An 8,600-nucleotide genomic window follows, 5' to 3' on the forward strand; every position below is an offset into this window, starting at 1 on the left:
ATGCTCGTAGCGATTTCTTTTACGATCCGTCACATCCGATAAAAAGTGTTCGGCGCCAGATGGTCCCCGACGCGACGGGGGGCGGCTTTATCACGCCGCCCCCGAGGCTGCGGCCTATTACACGTCCGCGGCGGCTGTTCGCTCGCCCACTTGATAACAAACGGGAATTATTGCAGGTACGAGGCGCGAGGCGGCCTCGGTGGCGGCAGAGGGGCGGCGAAGAGCGCGGGGGCGGCGGTGGCAGCGAAGCCCGTATTACCGCGGCACGGCATGATCGCCCGCGATAGCGGAGAGGGCGCAAGGACGATAAAGCAGCTGCAGGCTGCAAATGCATAGCTTTGAAATCAGGTTTATTTCTGTAAACTATACTTTCAAGTAATTTTTGTATCTTCTACCTTTATATTTTTAAAAAGTAAAACTCTAAAGACTAAAAAATTTTCAGAATGAAAAACCATATATAGAGAGGGATAAAACTGAAAAACTGAATGATTGTCCGTTCGTTATAATAATACTCAGACAGCACAGTGACATATTAAAGACATCTATAAAACAACTTGTTACAACATTACTGACATCTCAAAGACGTCTATTTTCACCTTTAGACGTATTAAAGGCATCTTACCAACGTCCGATGTTAAAAAACCCAACATCTTTAAGACAGAGTTAAATTAGTGTAAAATAAGTTAAGTTTTGAGTACAATGTCTTTAAGATATATTTTAACAATGTACTTAAGATGTTTTTTAATATGAATGAAAATGGGAGACAATGGTTAATTATAAAATAAAACATCTTTTTGGACTGGCATTGTCTTCAATTTTTAAATTAAGCATGTTTCTATCAGATGTTACACTGACCAACATGAAGTGAACAGTTACCTAACATTTTATAATAGTGATATATCTGACCGAAACGTTATGTATTGGTATTTTCTTCTTGGACAACCACTGGTGGGACATCTTCAGATGTGTTATCATGCGCATCTAAAATATGAATAATAGAAATAAGATAATTGTTCAAATATATCTAACAACCTAATTAATTCAGGATAATGTTTTTATTTCTGTTAAGATTATACCATATTTCTGTCATATCATACCAGGTTATACTCTCCTTCTTTATGATTATCGTCTATTCTAGAAAAAAACGAGATAAATAGATAAAATTAAATTTAAAATTTTTAATCATTTCTAAGGTCATTTTAGAGACGTCCTAAAGATGTTTTGTTTCGTCTCATCTTATGAATATCTTCAAAATGATGACCAAAAGTTGTCTTATTTTAGACTTTAGGCGTTCTAATTAAGATATAAAAAAGACGTCTTTAAGATATTATGTACTGTCTGGGTAGAGAGGGAGTCGTTTTTGTAATTACAACTTTTGGTTTTAAAGATTATATTATACGTATTTAAAATATATGAAGTTAATATAAATTTAAAATAACAAGTTATAATTCCATAAGTTATGATATACATTTCATAATTTTGATCAAGTTTCTTTGCGAAAAGGAACATTGTTCCTGTAGCTCATACTATATCTATTACTTTTAGACGTTCAAAATCATATTATTAAGATATTTTTCAGTTTATTAAAAAAAGAATAACGAACAAAAAAATAAGGAACCTATCTTTATTCTAATATTTTAAATAAGATTAAAACTTTTAGAAATTTATTATATTATTATCTTTTATTTAGATTATTGTTTAGCTGAGTCGTAGAAATTGGTAATCTGAAATAATTCTTCTTGCTGATAAAAATTGTTCTACGTTTTATATATAAACATAAAGGGTCTGTATTTAGTTATGTAAAAAATGATGTATTATCATAAAGGGATATAGTTTGGCGAAATAAATGTATGAGCATCAGAAGCAAAGTTAGAATAATTAAATTAGTCATTTCTATTTCTGTAATAATTATAATGACTTGGCAACTGCACAGCACCATAGTTCTAAAAGAGAGAATATAATCTATCATCGATTACTAAGTAAATCTAAACAGTGCCCTTACAAATAAAGTTTTTTAATTACAATAGAATATCATATCGTGCAATTCCCAAGTCATTATAATTATTACATAAATAAAGATGATTAATATTGATACTAACAATTTATAATAAAATTGTTGAGTAGGTGATTAAAGAGAGTCTAAATAAAATAAACTGACTTGGTTTTACATAAGATCTCATAACTTTTTATAGATTAAGGGTTGGATGGTTTGTGTGTGTACAGATTTGAAATCAAGTATAGTTCATAATTTCCTAAGTTATGATTCACTTTTCATATTTTTGTTGAAACCTTCCGATTTCTTGGCAGTATCTAGTTTCTTTCAAACAGAAGTATCTTTGTAGCAGCTAACAATATATCAGCTGTCACAGATTTAAAGTTAACTTTAGAAAAGTTCGAATTTTTTTGAAAACATCTTTTATTTAAGATATTGTGTTCAGTTTAAAAAAAACTAGTACAAAAAAATAAACTAGAAACTCATCAAATTCCACATCGGCGCTTTTTTACCCTCTCGACCCACACGCTAAATCCCAAAACCTTTTTCCCTCGCCTATCTCTCCGAAATCCGAGACAAAACCCGAGGCACGTCCACGGAGGGTTAAGGTCCGGTCTTCGGCCACAAAATATGCAAAAAGCGGGACCCGACCCGGCCTGAAACTCGGTTTTTTGCCGGAAAGTGGGGTGAGGGCTGGGACGGCGCCGCAGACCTTGGGCTCGTCAGCGGCAGTGCGCCCTGTCTGCAGCCGTGAGTATTAGAGCCGATGGCACGGTGGCAGAGCGACGGTGCCGTTTAAAATGGTACGGGCGGTAGTCGGGGGCAGGGCCTACGACGATGAAAATCGAGGCCGAAGTACACTGTGCTAAGTATTATTTAATAAAAAAATATAACATATTTATTTAAATCTCTATATTATGAAACAGTGGTTAGATACAGATGCTGAAAACGGAAAAATCTTGGACACAAATTGCAGAAAATGTTTCGAAACATTTCCTCTAAAAGTTTTGATTCCGCATCGAAACATTTCAGGAAACGGCTAGTGCCACTACATTGCAAACACATGTAATAAAATCCATAAAATATATATGTTTTGAACATCTTTACATTTTATGTCAAGAAACAGACACGATTATTAGAAAAATCACCTAAAATGTGTCCAAAAATGCTACTTAGGACAAAATAAAGCGAAGCCACATGCTACAGGCAACTAGTTGGGATCTGAACTCCACTGAAACTTCGTTTACAAACACTCTTTTGGTCAAACTTGTTTGTTGACAGTTAAATTAGTATGAAAATAAAATATAGTTCATAATATCACAAGTTATGGAACACTTTTTCATATTTTTGTTCAAACCTTTCGATTTGTTTCGATCTTTCCAGCAGCTTACAACATAGCGGCTGCTGTCAGATATATTAAGTTAACCTTAGAACAGCTCAAATTTTTAAACATATTTTATTTAGAATATTGTTCAGTTAAAGGAAAAAAAAAACAGTATTAAAAAAATAAGTAGAAACCCATCCAATTTCACATGGGTGATTTTTTTCTCGAAAGTAACGATAGAATTAAATACTGTTCTATTGACAGAACCAAAACTCTTTTGGTCAAGCTTGGTTGATTACAGTTAAAGTAATATGAAAATAAAACATAGTTCATAATTTCGCAACTTATGATTCACTTTTTTATATTTTTGTTCAAACCTTTCGATTTCTTGGCAGTAACTAGTTTCTTTCAAACAGAAATATCTATGCAGCAGCTTACAATATAGCGGCTGTTGTCAGGGATATAAAGTTAACCTTAGAAAAGCTCAAATTTTATATTTTATTTAGAATATTGTTCAGTTTAAGGAAAAAAAATAGTATTAAAAAAAGAAGTAGAAACCCATCCAATTTCACATTGGTGCTTTTTCTCGAAAGTAACGATAGAATTAAACACTGTTCTATTGAATTATAGTCACGTAAATACAGAACTAAAACTCTTTTAGTCAAGCTTGATTGATTACAGTTAAATTAAATGAAAATAAAATAGAGTTCATAATTTCGCAAGTTATGATTCACTTTTTCATATTTTTGTTCAAACCTTTCAATTTCTTGGTTTGTAACTGGTTTCTTTCTAACAGAAGTATCTTTGCAGCAGCTTACAATACCGGGTGCGCCTCAAAAGTCCTCTATAACTTTTATAGTTTTTCAGATAAAAAAATGAGATTTGGTATGTTAGTATATGACATAAATTAGGATTGATTGACGTATTCAATTGTTTTCTGTGACACCCTCGATTTTTTGTTACTTTATTCGATAGAAAATGGCATTCTAAATAGAACGACAATGTCATATGTCAACTTTTGACATTTTTGCTTAAAGCAAATTTGAGTTTTAAATTTCAATCTAGAGTGCCATGGCTGTGTTAAAAACACTAATTTTTAATTAAGGAGCCATGGAAAAATAGATTTGATCGTCTAATATTATTCGTGCCTTGTCTTGGCCGGTTAAAAGATGCTCAAATCGTATTTTTAAACATATCTCAATTTTTTCAAATGGAACGAGGGTAGCTCATTACCATATTTGGAAAAATCATTTTTTTACGAATAATTTGGTACTACACACTTGGTATTTCGAGTCAATTTGTCGTTATGAATCGTATGTTGCAATTTCAAATAATCCATATTCGAAAAGCTCAAATGTTGACATATGATATGTCATTCAATTCAGAGTCTCATTTTCTATCGAATAAAGCAACAGAACACCGAGGGTACCATTTAAAAATCAAAAGTTGTAGTGCTTTTCGGCGAAACAGGAATTAACAGAAAACAACTGAATACGTCAATTAATCCTAATTTGTCACATATTAATATACCAAATTTCGATTTTTTATCTTAAAAAATATAAAAAGTTATAGGGGTGAGTCACTTTTGAGACGCACCCGGTATATCAGTTATGTTAGATTAGGTTAGGTTTGGTCCCTAAATAGTCCCACTAGTATTTAATACATTTTTTGTGTCTTGTAAAAAACGCAACATCGCATAGTCTTTGGGAAAAAAAATTGGAGGATTTATTTTTCCAAAGTAGGTCTTTTTTGCTTCAAAAGCAAAAATCTCCAACAAAAATAAAGTTATTGAGGTGAGCCAAAAAATAAACTATCGAGAAAGCATATGCTTATATGATATTTTTTTTGCTGTCTTAACATATTCCACAGGGTGTTTCAAACTTTCACCAAAATATTAATATTTTGTTTTCCTTCGTATAATGAGCAGATGGGAAATTTATTTTGTAATTTAGAACGTGATACTGAAAGCCAATTCATTCCGGCCTCTACTACCCACCACCATAGCAAGCCCTATCGGGGTGTCGGTCGTGCCGCAGGGGGCGGCTTCGTAATCAGCAGACTGTGGTGGCGACGGGATCGTCAAGGGGGCGGCTGGGCGGTTGGGGACCGGGGCTGTAAAGGAAGGCGGAAGCGAGGGAGGGAGGGTGGCACGCTACGGTGACGGTCGAGTTGACCTGCTGCCGCCGTCGTCGTTACGCTTTAAGACGGGGGGGTTGCGTGACGGATTGCCTTGGAGACTAACGACGATAGGAATGATGGGGGTGGGTCGGAGGGTGACGCTTTTTTCTTTTATGTTGGTGGTTTGGGAGGATCAGTTACTAATTGGTTGCAGTATGGGATGATTAATCAGAATTCTGTATGCGATGACGGTCCTAAAAAAGCAATGATAATTACATATTAAAAAATATATCATGTATGCTATTTTGGTTGGGATTAGTTTAGATTCTTTGAGGTGGATTGAGGGATATCGGCCTGATCCACTGTGACTTTTACAGATCTATTGTGGTCTTCTTCACTGGAGCGCTCGTAGGGTCGAGTTTTCGTCAGTCGCGCAGAGTAGTAACTGGAACTGGATCCTGGTAAGTACGTAGCGTCGCGCTTTGATCGGTCGCTGTTGGCGTTGATGCTCCAGTTACAGTCGTTATGATACTTTCGAGATCGCGATTTTCGGTAGGTCTAATTACAAACAAAAAGAAGAAAAAACAAGGAAGAAATATGACCCATAAAAAAGGAAATTTGTAAATCTACTTTTAATTTATTAAAAATATAATCCCAATTAGAGTTTTATAGTCTGCAAAGAAAGAGAATTTGACATTTGATAGAACTAACATACGGGAATAAAGTAAGACTAATTTTACTTTGATTATCTGACATGAACATTTTGCATCTAGCCTTTCCACCAATAAAGAATATACGTAGATAAAGAAATTTAGCATATGACGTAGGTATCTCGAATAATGATTCAAATTACTTTTTATTGTTTAAGCTAAACTATTTCTAAAGTAAACAGATTTTGAGAAAAAAGATGTAAGTATGTATTTTAATTTAAATTCTAACGGTTCTAACGTGTATCAGAAGAATACAAATCTAAATATTATTGGAAAAATAGAAAGCTTATAAAAAGCTATTTTTCTGTCTCAAGAAAAGATGGCAAATACCAATAAATTATATTATTTTATATTTTTTATTTAATAGTTCTATTTTCAAAATTAAAAGCTATCATAACTAAATTCTTCTCACCATCTGCGTGGTGTTTATTGATTACAAATTTGGGGAGTTTATGAATTGTTATTGTTTATGAATTTCCACGGGCACAGAGATAACGGGTGAGAGAGAAATACCGCATAGGCGGAAACAGCGACACTTTGGAAGCCGGAGCCTTGTCTATTATAACGCGACTAATGTGGAACCGGTCATTATCACTATCCATCCATATATATCCAACCATCATTATCACTTAGTAGTTTTATACATGTAGGAGTCATATTGACCCAAATTAGACACTTACACTTTTGACAGCTTTCCGTTCTTTTTGACAGCTTCAGTTTACAGGTGTCTTTCCGTATCAGGTCTGCTATAAATTATAGCGTATGTTCTACTATATAAAACCAGTATTGCACTGTCAAATTTCTTTGCGAAAGATCTTTTATAAAAGGTATTTGATGAAAAAAACTATATGAAAAATTTGACAGTATTAATATACATATTACACTGTCAAATTCTTTGACAAAATAAAATCTTTGACGAAGAAATTTTATAGTGTAGCTAGCGTGTACCAGCGACTTCGTTCGCGTCGAATTATCATTAGTAATGGTGATGATAAAGCAAAGCAAGAATTTCCATTAAAATACAAACTGGATAAAATTTTCTCACATTTATGTCAGCATAAGAAAAAACAATATGGCGATATTATATAACTTGGTAATATTTGAGGGGTAGTTTCATCTCGCTGGAATTTGACTTTCAAAAAATCCGTTTGCCAAAAATAAGCTTTTTACGTCAAGCAGTTTAAGCAGAATCGGGGTTAAGAAATTATCCAACTTTTTGGAACACCATGTATGATTTTTTTAAAAATTTCAAAATATGTAAAAAAACCAAATAAATAATTATGCTTGTTCAAGCGTTTTCCTGAAAGACTAACCGTTTTTTAAATAACAAATATTGTAATATTTGAGGGGCGTTTTCAGCCTCTTGGAATTTGAGATTCGAGAAACCCCTTCTTATCGAACCTCTACCCCCACAGTCAATCCGTTTGTCAAAAATCAGCTTTAAACTCAAGCAATTTAAGCAGAATCGTGATTACTTAATGGTAATATTTTATGAAACACCCTGTATAAATTTATAAAAAATCTTAAAATATGTAAACAAGAAAATAAAATCTACGTGTTTAAGAGTTTTTCCGAAAAACTCACCGGTTTTTAAATAAAAAATATTTTAATATTTAAGGGATAGTTTCACCTCCTTAGAATTCGAGTTTCAAAAAATCCCTTCTTAGCGAACCTCTACACCCTAAAGTCAATCTGTTTTCCAAAAATCAGCTTTTTACGTCAAGCGCTTTAAGCAGGAACGTGATTAATCAATGACCAGATTTTTTCAAACACCCTGTATACATTTTTAAAAAATCTTGAAATATGTAAAAAACAAAATAAAATATACGTGTTTAAGCGTTTTTTCGGAAACTTGGTCGTTTTTTAAATAAAAAATAGTGTAATATTTGAGGGGTGGTTTCACCCTCTTGGAACTGGAATTTCGAAAAATCCTTTCTTATCGAATCTCTACACCCTAGAATCAACCTGCATGTCAAAATTGAGCTTCTTACGTTGAGTGGTTTGAGCAAGATCGTGATTAATCAGTATGCCAGTCACTTAAGGATTTTATATATTAGTATAGATACCGGCCTAAGGGTTTGTTGCTATGTTAATCGAGTAAGATGGTAATGTTAATCATCAGAGTAAGACAGAAGAAGAAACAATGAGAAAAAGTACTGAAACTTTTCGAATTGAAAAAAAATCGTTCCATTTCTAGTGAATTATTCCTCACGTCATTCGTCCGCCACCCTCCTAAAAAACACCCTAATTTAATAATTCGTAGGTCCGTCCGTCTGTCCGCTGCTATCCTCCGAGGAGCGCGCGTATCCGTCACGTTTGTTCCCCCGGGTCTCCCGGTTTGCGGCGACCTTCCCCCAGGGAAAAAGAAGGGCGTCTGCGGCCGACCCACCCTCGTATCGGTAATTAAGCCTTGGGGGCGTCGGGACGCCGAGCGACGCCACCGCCGTCGTCGTCG

This window comes from Sitophilus oryzae, unplaced genomic scaffold, assembly GCF_002938485.1.
Source record: "Sitophilus oryzae breed Bouriz unplaced genomic scaffold, Soryzae_2.0 scaffold_1350_pilon_pilon, whole genome shotgun sequence".
Classification (NCBI taxonomy): domain Eukaryota; kingdom Metazoa; phylum Arthropoda; class Insecta; order Coleoptera; family Curculionidae; genus Sitophilus; species Sitophilus oryzae.